Source organism: Podarcis filfolensis, assembly GCF_964270895.1.
Source record: "Podarcis filfolensis genome assembly, chromosome: 4".
Taxonomy (NCBI): domain Eukaryota; kingdom Metazoa; phylum Chordata; class Lepidosauria; order Squamata; family Lacertidae; genus Podarcis; species Podarcis filfolensis.
Window position 1 is genome coordinate 73,008,439 of NC_139607.1, and position 18,615 is coordinate 73,027,053.

The window sequence follows — 18,615 nt, forward strand, 5'->3', positions numbered from 1 at the left end:
TCAGTTTTAGCACCAAATGGAGATCCCTTGTGTTAGTTTTGGTAACTCTGAGTCCAGCAATATGCTCTATGTAGCTTGAACAACAGAAATACGGTATCACACCTCTAATCCTAGTAAGATGACTTAATGGGAGAAATGGTTGCAAAATCATCTAGGTACTTTTAACATACATTAATAGAATGGTTTATTTCAGTGCTGCTATCTTCTCTTTTATACAGACCCTCAAGTATATAGGTTTATGCAAACATATCTATTTTTGTAGATGCACAAACAGGGCATAGCCTGTTCAAGATATATACTGAATTTTACATAAATGTCACATTTATATTACAACTATGTATGTATAATTTTCGACACACACAGAAAATGGAAGAACAAAGGAATAAACCTCCTACAAGAAATTTAAATAGCCTTTTTTAGAAATCCTCATCCGAAGTTAGAGGGCTTTTAGCAATCGTACATTTATCTCTTCCAAAATACACCTGCTTTCTTTTCCCCTCTTTTCTCTTCTTTTGCCAAACTAAATATTTTTCCATCTAATGACTCTCTTTATTAGACAGCATCTAATTTGCATACATTTACATACAATTTAACTGCTTGCTTCTGAGAACAAAGAAATGGCTCCGTATTGTACTGAAGGACAATACTCAGAAAAGGTATAAAAACCAGCTAGCTCAGTGGCTGTGTATTCTTTTTGTTTCAGAAATACCAGGATTTTTAAACACTCCACTTAAAGGGTGAAAAAGATTATTCCAACAGACAATGCGAAAAGATACAGTGCAGCTCCCTTTTAACACATTTTCTCTCTGGCCTGGTTAATGGGATTTAAGGTCCAAGCTTTCTTTGCTTCCCTCTATTTCTTTTATTAGATCTGATGGATTTAATTCTGTCACATATTTTAGTTCATATTTTATTTGTATAAAAAATTATGCAGAAGCTCAACTTCAATGCTAATTCAGTACGCCCACCCTTTTCCTACAATGGGAACTGGGACATGATTGAACAATTTTGGATGGGCATGAAGTATATTGATTTCAGTGCTCAATGTTATTATCGGGGGTATGCTAAGCCTATGAGGACTTTACCTTACAGAGATACATAGAGCAAATACAAGCTTACCATGAAGCCAAATGAGAATCAACATGATGGAGTGGGATGCAAGGTTGAGCTCTACTAGCAAATATAAGGAGGGATTGTTTTCAGAGCAGGAGCAAGAAGCAGCAGATGCGTTAAGCCCTCTAGTTCCCTAGAAGGTGAAGAAGAAAGATGCTTAGAGCTGCACATGAACACAACTTTTCATTAAAAAGTTCACTGCTTAGCTTTAATTCACTGCTTTAATTCAGTGGCATACAAACCGTTGAAATAAAACAAGCAAGTAAAAGAGAGCACACAAACTTGAATATCTACGTTCACTACTGTCTTCAGACTAGCAATTTTTTCAATCATTATCAGAGTTTTATAATATAAATGCCACTGGAGTTTTAGGTAGGCCTCAGAACAACAGGAGATGCAACACAAAGGGCACTTACATCTTCAACTGTCAATATGTGCAATTAACATGTCTAATTGTCATAGTAACTTGGAAAAACTCACTTGCAACTGTTAAATGTTTCCATTTTAAAGAAGGAAGCATCACCAGTCTATAGCTCTTCCAGACCACCTGTTTTTTCACTATTCATTGTGATTTCTTTACACAAAATTTGCTTCAGGGTTATACACTGGCATTCTGAGTTGCTTTTGTTTGTTTGCTTTGCATGGAAGTAATAAGCTGTTACCCAACACCACCATTATTCTACCCGTTCCAGTTAATTTCCTGTCACTTTTCTTACCACAACAAAATAGGCGGGCGGTGTGTGTGTGTGTGTGTGTATGAAGTTTTGCTTTCAAAACAGGTTTGGTGCAGAAGAACCCCAAATCTATTTGGTCGTCCTCTTCCACCAAGCAGGCAACTTCAAGAAGGGTGCACATGAAGTGGAGGGAGGAAGAGGACACCCATCTAGCCAGCAACCTAAATTTGCTGGTATTCAGTTGAATCATAACTTGAAAATAGTGGCAGTCTGGTAGTGGCCCTAGGGAAGCGGTTTAGTAATGCTGGCCACGTGTCCCGGAAAGCTGTCTGTGGACAAAGGCTGGCTCCCTCAGCCTGAAGCAAGATGAGTGCCGCAACCCCATAGTCGCCTTTGACTGGACCTAACCGTCCAGGGGTCCTTTACCTTTACCTTTTTTTCACCTATTAGAACTAAACAAATGGGTTGATCATAGAGTTCTACTATAAGGAGAAGATTCACTCACAGTATAAAGGAATCTTCAAAAATAATTAGATGCTTTAGTTTCTTCTAACTAGATGTGACAGAATCACGGCCACCTAACTAACTACTATCTCCTTGTCAAATTCCATACAGAAGAAAATAGGATGAGAGAATACAAAGGCAGGGTTTGGCAATTAAATCTAAGTAATCTAATGGATTATTGGTTAAAGTTGCCACCTTAAAGCTGAATAGAAGCAGAAAACAGAAAATCTACATGAAACTGCTGGACCAGTTATCTGGGGTTATGGAGTTTGGTATGCTGATGTCACCCACTCTATTTTTCCTTTTCATTCAACCCAGGTGAAGCAATGAAAGCCTTAAATGCTTGCCTGAAATCAGTGGGGCACTGGATAAAGGCAAATGAACTTAAGGTAAACCTAGATAAAACAGAATTAATTGTAGTGGGGAAATCAGTGGCTGCTGTGTAAGGACCAAGTTCACAACTTGGGGTTACTGCTTCTGGATATTTGCTAATGTTATAGCTATACTCAGTGCTGGAATGTGGAAACCTGACCACCGCTATTCATGGCTTAGTGACTTCTAGATTAGACTATTGTAATGCACACTATGTGGAGCTGCTGTTGAAGATAACTATAAAACTTCAGGGAGTGCAGAATGTGGCAGTCTACTGGATAAGAGCTTGAGACTGTTGTTTCCATATATCCTCATCTGTTTCTGAAGAACCTGCACTGGTTGACAGTTTATTTCTGGGCTTAACTCAAAGTGCTGATTCCAGTCCTGAACATTCCTGATTATGTCAAGCCTTCAGGACTTAATCATCTCAAAAGGCCCTGCTGCGAAATTCATTTAATGGGAAAGCTCTATTAGCCTCTACCAAGCACAGGGTCTTTTTTGTAGCAGCCCTAATGCTACGTTCGAAGAAATCCTACTTTGATAAGCATTAGCAAACAAATGAAAGAAAGCTTTTCGTTTTAGTTGTCCTTCGGGGAATTCATTGCTGTTTTAGCCTGTTCTTTTTTCAAACAACAACTGCACTGTATTGTATAGTCTTAATCTATAAATAGACTTGAAACTTGGGTAAATAGCTGCCTATAAATATTTTAATAAACAACAGGATAAGTCACACAACAGACGGTACAAACTAGGAGACATAAACTGCAAGCCACCAAAATTCTGGTGGAATTAACTACTAGTAAGATGCATTGCTACAAATGTACATTTGACAGGACAGAAAAGGATTGTGCACAGCCAGTATATTCCAAAGAATCTTACACGAAGTTCAACAAATGCATATAAAACTCAACAGAGATAGTGAGCCTCTAACTTCCTACACTGATCTAACAAAATATGGCTCAATTTAAAACACTAGACTTTTTACTCATAAAACAACTGGCTACACATCACTTAACCCGATGGCATTAGCCAAAACTAAAGCATTGCCATCACTGTCCCAATTATTCAGCTACCCATTGCCTTTCAGTGGGCCATTAGGCTAAATGGCTTCCCTGGGAGAACAACCCAATACAACACATTTTCTGATTAAGCGCAACTAGAGAATATTCCACAATATCATATAACTTGTGAAGGTTTCTGGTCATTTAAAATCCTCCTATCCCATCTGTTTGGTTATCAGGCCAAACTGGAATCCTGGAAGCATCTTCCTAATCCTAATAACCTAAATTGTCCAGCAGGATTGGTCCTTCTGGGGAGCATCAGGTCTAGCCAAGAGTGTGATGCACTAGTGTGCTTCTCTGTACTGAGCAGGGACTGAAAAAACTGACAAATGAAAGCCTTTTCCATTTCATGTTTTGTATCAATGCAAGGAACCTTTTATGTTTGATTGACATATAAGGATTTATTTACTTGCTGCTTATATAGCATCTTTTATATTCTCTGTGTTCTTAATTTGCTTTTTTGTTTGTGTATGCCGGTATGTCCCCCCCACCTCATAATTAGATATTTATTGATATATATTTTTGGCTAAGAACCAAAACAAACTAAAACAATACTTTGGCACAGGTAATATGTAAAACAAAATAAAGCAATGGCAGGCAATTATATTGCTACAACAGATATAATGAACAACCGTGAACCAAGGTAAGGGAAAGTATGTGTCTCTGTGTTAAGTGATAAGCCAACACACACACCCCTCTTCACAAATCATACATGGCAAAAGCATGGACACAGGCACTTGCTCAGTTCATATAAAAGGCAAGTGAGTCTCAGGCTAACTCACTCATTCCTTCTCTCCTTGTTATGCATTCCATTTTCCTTACTTCTGTGGCAAACCACAGTTTGCTGTTGCATGCAAGCTGGTAAATCATGGTCTGCATTTGCCTTCCAAACTATAATTGTAAACTATGATTTGATCATTATTTGCAAATCAGGTTTGTAAGGCATATGTGAACCATAGGTTCACAATTCAAATGCATAACCAAACTTTGATGGGATCCATAAGCACTTCATCCTAGCCTTGTGGGCCTTTTCTACCTGGCCTGGATGAGCAGAGCCGTGGCTAATTCCAGCTATAAAAAGCTAAGGTGGCTGAACAGACTCTTGAGTTGGGGCATTGTTTAGGGGGTGTTTGCGGGGTGGTTGTTGCTGGTTTTATGGCCCTGTTTAAAATTGTTGTTTTTTTTTTTACTTTTTTAAGCTTGTGGGTTTTTAAATTTTGGGTTTTTATTATTTTTAAATTAAGGGATATAGGATGCACCTGGGAAGAGAGGAGGTGGAGAGTGCAGGGGCAATCCTAGTCACAGTGGTTCTGGACAAGAGAAAGTATAGGGTGGGGGTAGGCAGGCTGGATAAGGGGCACAGGGCACAGGCAGAAAGTGACCACACCTTGTCCAGTCTGGGGAATTACGGTTGTCCTACCAGCTAGAACCTGGGCTCTGCAGCTGCTGTTGCTGAATGCCAGGTAAACTCTGAGTGAGACCTCCCTCATCCATTATCTGATTATGGATGAGGAGGCTGATCTCACCTTTATGACTGATGTTGAGGAGCCCCATACTGCTGGTTTTGGGGGACTTCAACACCCATGACAAGGCAATTGGCTTTGGAGTACCTCAGGACTTCATGGCTGCCATTATGACCATGCGGCTGTCCCAACATGTCATTGGCTCATTACATGTGGCAGGCAACACTCTGGACCTTGTTTTCTCAACTGGACAGGAAGTGAGTTATCTGAAAGCTGGGGGGCGGGGGCAGGTATTGACAACAGTCCTTTCTCATCATTAGATGACTTTCTGTTGAGATTAGGCTTTCAGCACTTTTCCCCCTCTGCAGAGACGGGGGAACCTATCAGGATGATCTGCCCTTGGAGAAAGATGAATCCAATGGGTTCATAGATGGCTCTGGAGGGTTTTCTGGCTGGTATGACTGGGACTTCTATCAAATCCCTGGCTGACTTCTGGAACATCCAAATGGCTTGACACGATCACCCCAAGTGCCCTCTCTCACTTCATGGAGCCCGTTTGGCTCCCTGGTGTGCTCCAGAGCTTAATGCAAGGAAATAGGTTGGGAGATGGCTGGTTGAAAACAACTGAAAACTGGTAAGGGCTCATCATTCAGCTTACCTAGTGATAGTGAATGAAGCTAGGAAGCTGTCCACAATGGTGACATACAAAGGGCAGTATACAAGTTTAATAAATAGTGGTGGTGGTGGTGGTGGTGGTGGTGGTGATTAGTAGTCCTACTATGCTGTACCAACTTCCATGTTCCCTTTCAAAGTGTACACATTAAAACATTTATATTGTGGAAACAACTCCTAAAAGGGTAGCCATGTTTTTTGTAGCAAAAACAAATGCTCTAGGAGCACCTTACAGTCTTAACAATTTAAAATGGCAAAAGCTTTATTGTGGAAACAATAATAGAGTCAAAATTACAGAATCCATAGCAGAAAAGCAGGGCTCAGAAGAGCAGGCAGTCATTTGCTAGATATCAAGACTCATCTGAAACTGCCAGGAAGACTGTTCAAGCAGCAAATAAAATTTGGTGCCTGTAATTTAAACTGGATATAGAAAGTACTGGGTTGCCCAGTTTTGTAAGGAGGGCAGAGCAATCCAGAGCACCTGATCAGTATTAAGCCTGTCACTTATTGCTTATGGAGAGGAGAGCAGGAATTGGCAGAGCACTTGTTAATGGAAGACTTGGACAAGAAGCGGTATAAACCTACCCCTGCTACTACCAGAATTTATTAATGCAGGCACCAGTAATTACGCGGCTTGGTTGGAAGGGGAATGGGATATAAGATGTAGAGTGCTTTATCCGCTCCAAGACCAATGCTGGTTTTGGCACAACTTTTGCTCTAGTGAGTTACAAAAAAATAAGCAGGTGCTAGCAATCCGAGGAACCACATGCCAGCTACAGCTGCTTCAGCCGGATTCAATTACATCTACCTGAAGAGTCCCAGGATGTTGAACAGATCATGGAACCTATAGGATACGGAGCCCATACATTGTGATGTTAGTGCACCCTATTCAATAAAGTCTGGCTCTGTCCTGGGACAGGAGGAACATAAGCTTGAAATCAAAGCAGTGCTTGAAGCAGGTAGGCTTCTCCAACACTGGTGGAAAAGGAAGCTAATATATAATGTGTCTGCATTAATGTTCAATTATATTTAAAAAGCCCTTTGGAACTCAGGCTTTAAAAATACTCTGAAACAGGCTGTCAGTGTTGCCTCGCTTCCCAAAACGCTGGGTGCAGCACATTTGCTGAACATACTCCTGGGATCAGGACTTCACTCCAAACCTTGTTTGTACAAAAAAGGAGCCAAGCAGCTGGGAAATTCTGGAGTATAGTATGTCCTCATTAGTTCCCATCTGCCATCAGAACTCAGCTCATGGCAAGTTTGGCTAAGTCCTGGTGTTCTCAGGTCCAAATCTGGGTCAGTTTTAATTACACTATACAGAATTCTGTGTGGAGGGGTTTTTTTATAAAAAAAAAATCCTTATTATACAGCACAGAAGAACGGGCAGCTCTCCAACTAATCAATTTTTTAAAAGTACATATATAAAATTTTAAAACCAGGCTAGACAGACAGTGGGTGGAAGAGAGGAAAAAATGTATGATTGAGTACAGGGGTTAGTTAAGAGAACTGTTCACAAAAGTGGGTCACTAGCAGTTCTGCTTTAGAACTTCAAAAGAAAAGGAAGGGAGGAACCTCTTCATCTGCAAAGATGGGGAATCGGGAATATAAGATGTACACAAATCACAATGTTCTTAATGCTGACCTGAATTAAGACACATGCTGTCACTTATCATTATTATTACTTGCATCTCGACACAAGACACATGTATGGACCTGGAAAACTACCAAAAACGTGTGTCTTCATAATGTCAGAACAGGCATAAGTTAATTGAATCCCAATTCAAACATGTACTTAGGTGGACAAGATATTGTATAATGCTGTACAAGTCCAACAACTGGTGCAAACTGGGTCATCTTATCCGCGTGTGCTAAGATAACACAACAGGGATCTGAACCTCAGGTGAGCGCTTTAAAGTGGCTGAACGAGACATGAAGTGTATGCAGTGCCAAACAGGAGGATTTTTTCTTGCCCACCTGCATTTAAAATCGTGCCTGTCTGATCCAGAATATTGTTTGGCAGTATTGCATTTGTTCCTGATCAGAAGTTTTTGCCCAGTTCTACTTTATGCACACCTGAAACTTCAGGTAAAGGTAACCTTAGAAGAAGTGTGAGCCCTGTTCTAGCCTCTGCCTCTCCAGGGTCCTCTAAGCTACCTGATGCTCAATAATGTGTATTTATTATCATTATTTATTTATTTATTTATTTATTTATTTATTCATTCATTCATTCAATTTGTATCCAACCCTTCTTCCCAAAGGAGCTCAGGGTGTCATAATAATAATAATAATAAATAATTTAAAAGCATTATAAAAACGGTTTCAAATATTATCTCAACCACGGATGGGATTCCACAAATAAGGCCCTGTCTTGTTATTATGCTTTTATATTTGTTGGAAGCTGCACAGAATGGCCGGGGGAACCCAGTCAAATGGGTGGGGTACAAATACTAGAAGAAGAAGAAGAAGAAGAAGAAGAAGAAGAAGAAGAAGAAGAAGAAGAAGAAGAAGAAGTAGTAGTAGTAGTAGTAGTCAATGCCAACTGGACATCCCCCAATAGCAGCAGCACCAATTGTGTAGACAATTGGTCCCTATATCTGCTGAATTACCACGTTTTAGCTCAGTGGTAGAGTGCATACTTTGCATGCAAAGCACACCAGGTTCAGCCCCTCACATTTCCAGATATCTCTAGGGAAGACAGGACTGTCTCAAACCCTGGAGAGCTGCTGCCAGTTAATGTAGACAAAGTTGATGGGAACAGAACATCCTATGTTCATTCTGATTGACTGTATCAGAAGATGCATTGTTCTAGTTTTTCTTTGATTTCCACAGTGATAACCACAATAAATACATTGCAGCAAGACAACAGTCTTGTGGCACCTTAAACACTTATTATTACGGCATAAGCTTCCATGGACTGAAAACCATTACCACAATCCAAAATTTAGTATTGCTTTAGTACATGCATTTTTGTTTACATTTTAATTTAGTACACTTATTATTAAAGAATAGATCTAGGAACTGGTTGGATAGAGGAATTTCCCCCCATGTAAGGCTACATTGAGCCACAACATAATAATTGCTTAAAAGTATCAAGATAGTCAATTTTAAAAAATAATGAAAGTGTATGAGGAGAAAACGGAGTTAGAACTTCCTCAATCCAATCTAGAACTTCATCCAAATAATAGATTTAAAAGTTAAAAGAGCATATCCTATTACATTAGATTGGCAGTGTGTCTTGATGGTTCTGCAAAAACCATTTGCATTCTTAATAATACTAAGTACAATGCACTTAAGAAATGGGCTTCCCAATCCTAAACAAATTACTTAGAAGTCAATCATATTTAAATAAGAGGAAGCAAGTACCATTTAATATATTTACAACCAGAATGTAATGGATATGAGGTTATAGCATGTGGGACGGGCAGCAAGGCAGAGATTATAGGAACAGCATGGCAGCCATTATAGCATACCCAACTTTCTTCCTGAAAGAATTAACTATTAATAATACTTTCTTCTTTAGTGGCATCTTTTGAGACTTGAGGAATGTAATGTAACACAGAGCTCTTCGATGTAAACTGATAAAGTACAATATGCTACTACAAAATCATACAATAATGTTGAGAAGATCATGTGGGAAATTATGGAACACTCAGGATGAAACGGTGAAATCTGTTATGATTAAATGGGCACAAGATGTTGGACACAACATTATGATGGCTGACTGGGAACAGTTATGGACCACAGGTATGAAGTTCACGGCATGTAATGCCTTAAGAGAGAATATAATGAAAATGATATACAGGTGGTACATGACACCAGTCAAGCTTGTGAAAATCTATCATTTGCCCGATAATAAATGTTGGAAATGTAAAGAGACTGAAGGTACATTCTTTCACCTTTGGTGGACATGCCCAAGGATCAAGGCTTTCTGGGAGATGATCTATAACAAAATGAAAAAGGTATTTAAATATACCTTTCTGAAGAAACCAGAGGAAGAAACCTGGGCATGGTCGGCCAATTGGTGCTAAAGAAGGACAGAACTTTCTTTATGTATGCTACAACAGCAGCAAGAATACTTACTGCAAAGCATTGGAAGACACAAGATTTACCCACTCTGGAAGAATGGCAGATGAAGGTGATGGACTATATGGAATTGGCGGAAATGACTGGCAGAATCCGAGACCAGGGAGAAGAGTCGGTGGAGGAAGATTGGAAGAAATTCAAAGATTATTTACAGAAGCATTGTAAGATTAATGAATGTTAGAATGATGTTGGAATGAATTAATGTGATTTTAGCAGAAATGTTACAAAGATTTAGAAAAAACAGACTGTTAATTGGTGAAAGGAGGGAAAGTAAATTTATATCAATATCAAGATAAATTTACAGGACAAAAATTTGAAAAGAGGGAAAGGATTTGCTGAAATGGATAACTGACTTAGAATACAAAAAAGGGAGGTGTGAGGAGGTCAGGGAAATAAGCTAATGAAAGAAAACAAATGGGAAGATTTGCTGTATTTTTTCTTGATTTTTCTTTTTGTTTAAGGGATTTTAATTCTTTGTTCTTTCTTTTTGATCTTTCTTTTTTCTTTTTTGTATTTCATTTTTTTTTGTTTAAAATGATGTTTTTCTTGATTTTTCTTTTTGTACCTTTAAAAACGTTAATAAATATTTTATTTAAAAAAAATCATGTGGGAAATTATGGAATCATTCCCTTCACTGTCTTCCTTTATGTGCACCAGGTCAAGAGATGGAAAAGAAAAATTCCAGCAAAAATTAAGAGATTGCAGAACAGAATGCTGCACACAGTAAACTGAACTGACATTTGGGATATGACTTAGTATCCGATCCATAAACTGGGCCAGCATCTAAGTTGTTGTTTGCAGCCATCCTGTTAAGAATCATTACCAGATGCAAGACAGCCAGAGCAAGTCTCCCATGACAGCCACTGTGGTATAGATAGTGCCGAAATGAAAACAGGATCACAGATTGAACTATGTTTTTATATTGCAAACTTCCCAGTGATTCTTGGATGAAGGGCAGTATAGAAAACAAATAATACCACTTTACTATCATCCTCCATAGAGCTTCTCCTGCATTTTTGGCTGCTTTGGGAGTGCCCCCTTTTGAGTCTCACGTGTGGATGGTCAACGTTCCGTCCTCTGATCGCTTGGTGATTCAGTGATTAAACATACAGGTGCTCTCTCCAAAGTGCCAAAGCATTAGTGTTGCCTCTGCATTTTGTTTTAAAACTTTCTAATTGACTTACTTTTTTTATAGAAAAAAATCAATTTTCCACCTGTTAATGGCCCTGGGGGCAGATCTTAGGGGGGTACTCTTCTCCTGAAATGCAGCTATAACTTTTTCTTTTGTTTCTTTGTTTTTACCAATTTATGGTAGACTCACCAGCTGTACCTACTGCTGGCAGAGGGAGACTTGACCACTGTCATTTATGATTTAGAAGTGTCTAGATTAGAATATTCTACCATGTTCTACACATTAGAGCACATTGCATTAGTGGGATCTGGAAGCTTCCAACAGGTGTCATCTTTCTTGATTGTTAGATAGTCACTAGCAAGGGGTGGGATTTGTGTGCGCGCTCGCATACACACACACACTGCCCTAGCGCTATGGAACGACCTCCTCATCCATCAAAATGTTTTCTATTTAGAATCAAGTAAAAACTTCTTTTAATGGCTTTAAAAAAAAACCTAAATCGCTTTGACAACACTGCTGGAATGCAGTACAGAAATACTGTAAATAAGAACGAACAGAATAAGTGATAATCAAACCCCTAGGGGCTGGTTGCTACAGGACTGGTGTGCATTTTGACATTAGCCATCTTTTTGGCTGTTACATTTTGGCACTATGTTTTAATAGGCCACATGAAAGAGAAAAGTAGAAAACAAAAAAGTGGGAGGAGGGCTCTCAGGAAGAAGACAGAGCAAACTCATTTCGTGAAACTCAAGACATTTAATTTATGCATAACTATATTGTTTGTTTTCTGGAACAGGCCAGGGAATTTCCCTGATGTATGCTGTTATCCAGTCCCAACGCCCAGGAAGACTAGTAGCAGGTGTTTTTTCCACTGCTGGGTATTCTTTACAGCAAGATATTCTTTACACATCGCTGAAGAACTAATACAGCTTTACAGTTTGGTGCCTATGGTTTTGTGGCATCTGTTCAATGCAACAGCTTCAGTAAAGCACCTTTTTAAAGCTCATTGTATGTCTTTACAGTTTGTTATAAATCAGCAGCAGTGCCTTTAAAGAGCACAGCATCCAAATACACTGCTTTCAAGCATTTAAGATGTTAATGGGTTTTGAGGACTGGAACTGATCTTGTATAGCAGCAGCTTTTAATGCCAGGATGAAATGGACTGTGTATAGCAACTTCTGCTGTGCTTTCTCTTGCATTGAGGTGATCAGAAGGCATATATGTATTGAAGAGTTTCTTAAGGAACCAATAGCTATGGAAACAGTGGTGCTATAGGTACAGGGGAGGGCAGACAAACTTTCAAAGAAATACTTTACACGTCCATACTTGTAAATACTTTCTTCTTCGAAGAGTAAAATCTTTTAGGGATCTATTTGGGTTTCCCATATATTCCCTCCCCCTGCAATCGTATAACAATGAAATTTTGGCAAAGAAATTTGTCTCTTAAAGGTTCGAGGAAGTGATCCTCTCGCAATCCCTCTCACATCTCTCCAGCAATTTATTTTTAACTTCTAGTATTGCTCAAAGTCACTTCCAATCTCTGCCTCACTCATTGTCCCAGCTCGCTGAGCATGACAAGTGTGCTGAAACATATCACCCCTGCTGCAGAGAAATGGAACAGACAGTGGAGAATCAGTACTATGGTGAGATATTATACCATAACAATTTGCTCCCCTAACCTTATCTAAATTTTGAGAACAAGGATGCAAGACCACACTGTGGTAACTAGCAAATAGGGGTCATATAACTTTTCCTTCCATATCTATGAGAAAGTGCAGAGCCATGTGAGATCCAACATGTCACCTGTTCCCTTAGTGATGATCCAGGCATTATTTGAATGAGAAAATAAGATGAGGTGGAATCTCCAATACATGTAACATTTTAGGCTCAGAAAGCATGTATTTGGAAATTTAAAAGGAGAGGCAGTCCTTAAGCTAGCGATGGCCAAACCTGGCCCTCCAGCTGTTTTGGGACTACAATTCCCATCATCCCTGACCACTGGGTCCTGTCAGGTAGGGCTGATGGGAGTTGTAGTTCCAAAACAGCTGTAGGGCCAAGTTTTGGGGCATCACTGTCTTAAGTTACTGCAGTCCTGAGTCATTTAAGACTTTATAGGTCAAAACCAGCACTTTTAATTGAGCAAGAAATTAATTGACCATCAGTGCAGATGGGCCAGAATATGCTCAAACCGTCTTGCCCCAGTGAGCAACCTAGTTGTTGAATTCTACAGCAGCTGAAGTTTCTGAACTTTCTTCAGAGGCGGCTCCTCATATAATGTGTTGCAGTAATCTAACCTAGATACCAAAGCATAGACAACAGAAGTTAGGCTATATCTGTCCAGAAAGGGGTGCAGGTGGGCCACCAGCTGAAGCTGATGGAAGGCACTCCATCCCACTGAGGCCACCTGAGTTTCAATCAACAGTAATGGAAGCTGTGTACCTGCTCCTTCAGAGGGACTGTAACCCTATCAAAAGTAAGCAACCTCCCATCCATCCGGTCTAGGAAACCACCCACTAACAGTGCCTCAGTTTTATCTGGATTGAACTTCAGTTGTTGGCTCCCATCCAGTCGATTACAAAGGCAAGACAACAGTTCAGCACATCTACTCTAAATACTTGGTACAATGTGGTATGGGAGACCAGGCTTCTTGAAAAATTGATGCAAAGATTACGAGTGACCAGAGATCAAAAAAGGAGGAGATATTTGCTATTGATTAGTGCTTGTTTATCCAATATACAAATAGAGACTCCAGTGGCAGGGCAGGTCCTGCCACATTGCATATTACATGGTTGCATAGATACTATTATGAGCTTTGAATGTCTCACAGCTTGGACTGTTATCACCCCAACAACCTAAGTGTCATCCTGATATATTTTGTGTTTTGCCTGATTTTTCTGTAAAGGGTGGTGGTGGGGAGTGTTTGTGGTTGTTATCTGATTAATTGCATGATTTAATATATATGTAAAGCAGTAAATGTTTTTAAAAGGAAAAACATGTAGATCAATGTTCTCATGTGAATCTGGACAGAGGATAACATTTTGCTGTACATAAAAATTTAAAAGCAAAGTACTCTCCGACTGGACCTAATCGTCAGGGGTCCCTTTACCTTTACCTTACTCTCCGACAGCATCACATCAGTACTGATGAGCATCTAGAATCCTCTCTAAAAAAATGGCACTATTCACTTAGCTTTTGCCTTTCCTAACTCTGTTTTCCATTTCAGTGGAAGACTGTAAAGTCTGAAGGTCTCTTGTACAGAAGCCAACAAAAACAAAGGTAAACTTAGAACTTTCATTAACTGTAAATTATAAGAGCAAACAGAAATAAGGATTGATGTGAGCAAGAGGGAACGCTAAAGCCTCATCAAATGTAATGTGTAATACCTTAACCCAAACATATTTTGGGATGCCTGCCAGGAAGATGGGTATAAATGTGGGAGGCTTATAAGAATACAGCTTGAGCTGAAATGTTTAAAGTTTTCAGTTTTACTAGGAAAACAGTTATAACTCAGTAAAAACAGGACCTTATTAATAGTAAAATGTTATATATAAGCTACTGTTTTCCTAGATGAATCAGAAATGTTCTCTCTGGGTTGCTGATGGCAGCATGTAGGGGGACCAACTACTATATTCATGCAGTGGAGTGAGAAATCGTGCTGGTATCGCTGGACATTTACTCAGTTCATTGGCTCCTATTAGGATCTTGAGATGTCCAATATTCATTCAGCAGCAGATTTCAGGGCCTCATGGGTTGCAGATGCAGGACTCTTTGCTTATTTTAACAATATGAAAGTCCTGAAGCAGTTAAGTGAGAAACAAAAAGACCAAATTCACTCTTGTTCAAGGTTAGGGCCAATTGTTCTGATTCACGTTTGAGGCAACAGTTTGTGAATAATATTACTACAACAGAGGTGGGCTACCTATCATGTTCCTGAAAATGATACATGAATTATGTTAATAACACATAACTAAAATGAAGATTAGATGCAGTTTTCCATTTATAATGTAATATATCTGAGGCAGACCTAGCTTTCCCAGAGGTTTACAAACATGGTATATAATGTCACATACTTTTAATGCTCTTGAAGAGGTCACACATACCAGGACAAGGAAAAATCCATACAAAATTGATTCAGTGGCTTGCTCTTATCATAATAAAACTAGAAAGCTAGCATAACTAGACAGGAAAATTAGGGCTGTCACTAGGTTTCTTAAAAATGTACTAAGATGTACTCAGAGAATCACTTTCATGTTCCGGCATCCTCAGAGGTGACATAAGTGGCAACCAGATTGAGGTCCTTCTCAATAAAATTCTCTTCCTGGCCTTCCACTAAGTTTGACATTCTTTCTTTTACTTAAAAATATTAAGTGATAAACTAATCAATGTTTAGGATGAACTATAAACGAATTAGGGCTGGGGTGACTGAACATATTAGATCAACTAGTAGTCGATAACTGGTGAACACTATTTTCCCCCTTGTTAATGATATCTAGTGATTGTGTGGAATATTATTTTTTATGTTATTGATGAACTAAAGTATGGATGTTTGGGAAAGCTGAAAAAATATATAAGGGTGAGCCATTTTTAAAGATAATTTGTAAGCATGTCATATTAAGGTGTGGAAAACAGAATTCCAGAATTTGAGTAAAATTCTAGCTTTAATTCTAGGTCTCTTTTCTTTGGTTGGTTTTAAAATCTGAATAAAATAGGGGAAACCAAACATAGCTGTGAAAACACACAAATACAAAAGAGAAGGAAAATAACAGTTCTACTTGTGTTTTGTTTCCCATTGTGTTTTGAAATACATTGTGTGTCCAGCCACAGAGTCCCCCCTCCCAGTGCGCTTAGCCGAGTGGAAAATGAATGGACACAACAACTGTCTGGGATTTAAATGGCCACAACTTTATTGATTTCAGATATAGGAAGCTTTGGCATAGATACTGAGCATGTATCCCTCTCAGCCCTCCCCTGCTGGAGGACTGAGGCATGACAGGGTCTGTTCAGGGGTGGATCCACTGCAAAACACAGGTTTACACGGATGGCCCCCAAATGCTGAGGGAAGCTCTGTGGCCTGCTAGCCCTACGCACTTGGCTCTTTGGACAGAGACTTCCCTCCAGACCCCTCTAATGGGGTACCCTGTTAATGCCACCGCAAGGAACAGGAGGTGGGTGAGTCACCACTTCACCACACCCCGATTGGACAAAAGACTATAGGATTCCGCCCAAGGCCTAAACCACCAAAGTTGTGACTAGTGTTATGGGGAAGGGAAACCCTGCAGAGCAGGGGAAATTCCTTCCTGGCTCCGAATACGGCAACCGCCAAAAGACCACAGCAAAGCCAGCAAGCTGAAAAGAAATGGTTAGGGCAGTAATCAACTATTAATGAAGGGAGAGGAAGGGTGGGTGACACTCCCAGCCCACTAGATGCTGTGCAGAGTGGTCAACCGGGCTAAGTAAATGGCCAGGCCCCGATCCCCCAGGCCTGTCACGGATTGGATCATTTGAATAATGGGTTTGGTGGAAACCTGTGAGCCTCCATGGTGGCTGAAGGTGACGGAAAGAACATCCTAAAATGGCACCACATGTCCGGGCGAAAGGGGAGGCACGTCAACCCTCAACTGTCGCTCATTGGCAAGACAATAGCGGTCATTCTTTATCAAGATGAATCTGTAAATCTATCGATCAATCGATCTTACAGAATATATGACTAGAATAATTAGCAAGATCAGTACAGGAGACAAGAGATGTCATTGCACTGCAGCACAGGAACCTATGAAGCTGCCTACAGTATGAGTCAGCCAATAAGGTCTATTTAGCTCAGTACTTTGTACATTGTCTGTCATAAGCTCTCCAGGGTTTCTGAACAGAACATTATCAGCCCATTATCAATGCCAAGGACTGAAACTGGAATCTTCTGCAGGCAAAGCAGATGTTTTACCACTGAGCTATGGCGCTTCCGTAAGTGATCCTAGCTCTAAATCCCAGCAATAAAAAGTAACACTTCCCATTGGGTTCTGTAACGAACTGGAGTAATGTTCCGACGGGCCTCAAAAGATATTTCCAGTTGTGTAGGTTTCCTGTTGAGGAGGTTTAGAGCTATCATTTCTTATATTATGGTAACTCAATCAGATCTAGGTGGAGGTGAACAAAAGATGAGCAATCTGGCTATTTTCCATTCATGTCACTTTCCCATGTGTCTATCCAAAATTCAATTCAGTCCAGTTTCCATATTAGTCTTTGATTTTTTGGAAAAGCAGAATGGAAATGCAAGGAGGTATTTTAACACATATTTCCTCTAAAAAAAAAATTCCCAATACTAAATGGGTTTTCCCTCAAAATACACATTTTAAATCTTTTGCTATTTTATTGTATTTTGAACCAAGAACTGCATTAAAACATCTGAAAAATGTGAATCAAATTCCTCAAGCATTCCTAAGAGTAGGCATGGCTGGAATGAGGATTCTGTGTTCTGATTCAGAATGCCTATTACCTACAGATCTGCATATGTGGAAGTGCCTTTGTCTGTCTGTAGCAAGCTACAAAACTTAAACCGAAACACTGATTACAGATAGGTAGCCGTGTTGGTCTGCCATAGTCAAAACAAAAAATTTTTTTTCCTTCCAGTAGCACCTTAAAGACCAACTAAGTTAGTTCTTGGTATGAGCTTTCGTGTGCATGCACACTTCTTCAGATACCAGGTATCTGAAGAAGTGTGCATGCACACGAAAGCTCATACCAAGAACTAACTTAGTTGGTCTTTAAGGTGCTACTGGAACGAAACACTGATGATACCTATGAAAACCGATTTCCAGATTCAGAGTCACAGTAAATGTCATCTGGGTTCCATGATGAAGGCAAGGTATATGTAGAATAGAAAGAGAGTAGGTAAGAAAATTAATTATTCAATCTCTTAAAATTAGTATTATTTCATTAATGCTAGTGCATTATTCCAGATTCTTATATTCAGACTTTACCAAAGAACCCATCTGCTCAGCTACACAAGCTACTGTGACTACATCAAACTGGTCCTTCACTTTTCGCGCTACAGATATTGAAACCATTTCAAGAACACTCTGTTTCCCTGTGTGTCTTCAAGGCATTCAGTGGTCTGAGTCCAAGATATCTTGCTGACTGCTTGAAGCACCAAGATGAAGCACATGGTTGACAGGTTGTGTAGGGCTCATCCAACTTGGAACAAGGTTGTGGAATGAAATCACAAAAGGCTCCAAGAGCCACCTCAAAATTCAACATTCTTACAAAGCACATTTATTTGGACCTTGACTTTGCTAATAAATACACATATGGCAGGAGGCATAAAACCATTTAAAAACCCACAGGGTTGTGTGTGTTTTTTTCTTTTCTTGGAGGAGAAAAGGAAAGACAAGAGAAAATGAGCTTCACATGATGGATACTAGTCTTGTTATTTGATTAAAGTGATCAGATAGTATAGGGGTGAGAGCAGTATTAAAATCTTGAATAGAACTAATATAGTTGAAAAGAACCAGATAATATGATTCATTTTGAGATACAGATAACTACAG

The 18,615-nt window shown here is 39.5% G+C and overlaps 1 protein-coding gene and 1 long non-coding RNA gene across 44 annotated transcripts in view; one reads left to right on the forward strand and one right to left on the reverse strand.

Moving 5' to 3' along the window:
* The window catches only part of ZBTB20 (zinc finger and BTB domain containing 20), a 513,065-nt gene that overhangs the window by 382,447 nt on the left and 112,003 nt on the right, over nucleotides 1–18,615 (reverse strand). For 22 of the 43 annotated variants that reach the window (XR_014546996.1, XM_083609064.1, XM_083609103.1 and 19 more), the window contains exon 3: nucleotides 1,120–1,246. The exons of 19 other annotated variants lie outside the window; for them this stretch is intronic. The gene's annotated coding sequence lies outside the window, so the exon portion shown is untranslated. 2 more of the 43 variants (XM_083609069.1, XM_083609070.1) reach the window with 2 other exon arrangements.
* On the forward strand, nucleotides 5,460–17,960 carry LOC310760621. The gene is made up of 3 exons (XR_014547072.1): nucleotides 5,460–5,821; nucleotides 14,298–14,350; nucleotides 17,887–17,960. It is a non-coding gene; the product is annotated as an uncharacterized lncRNA (long non-coding RNA).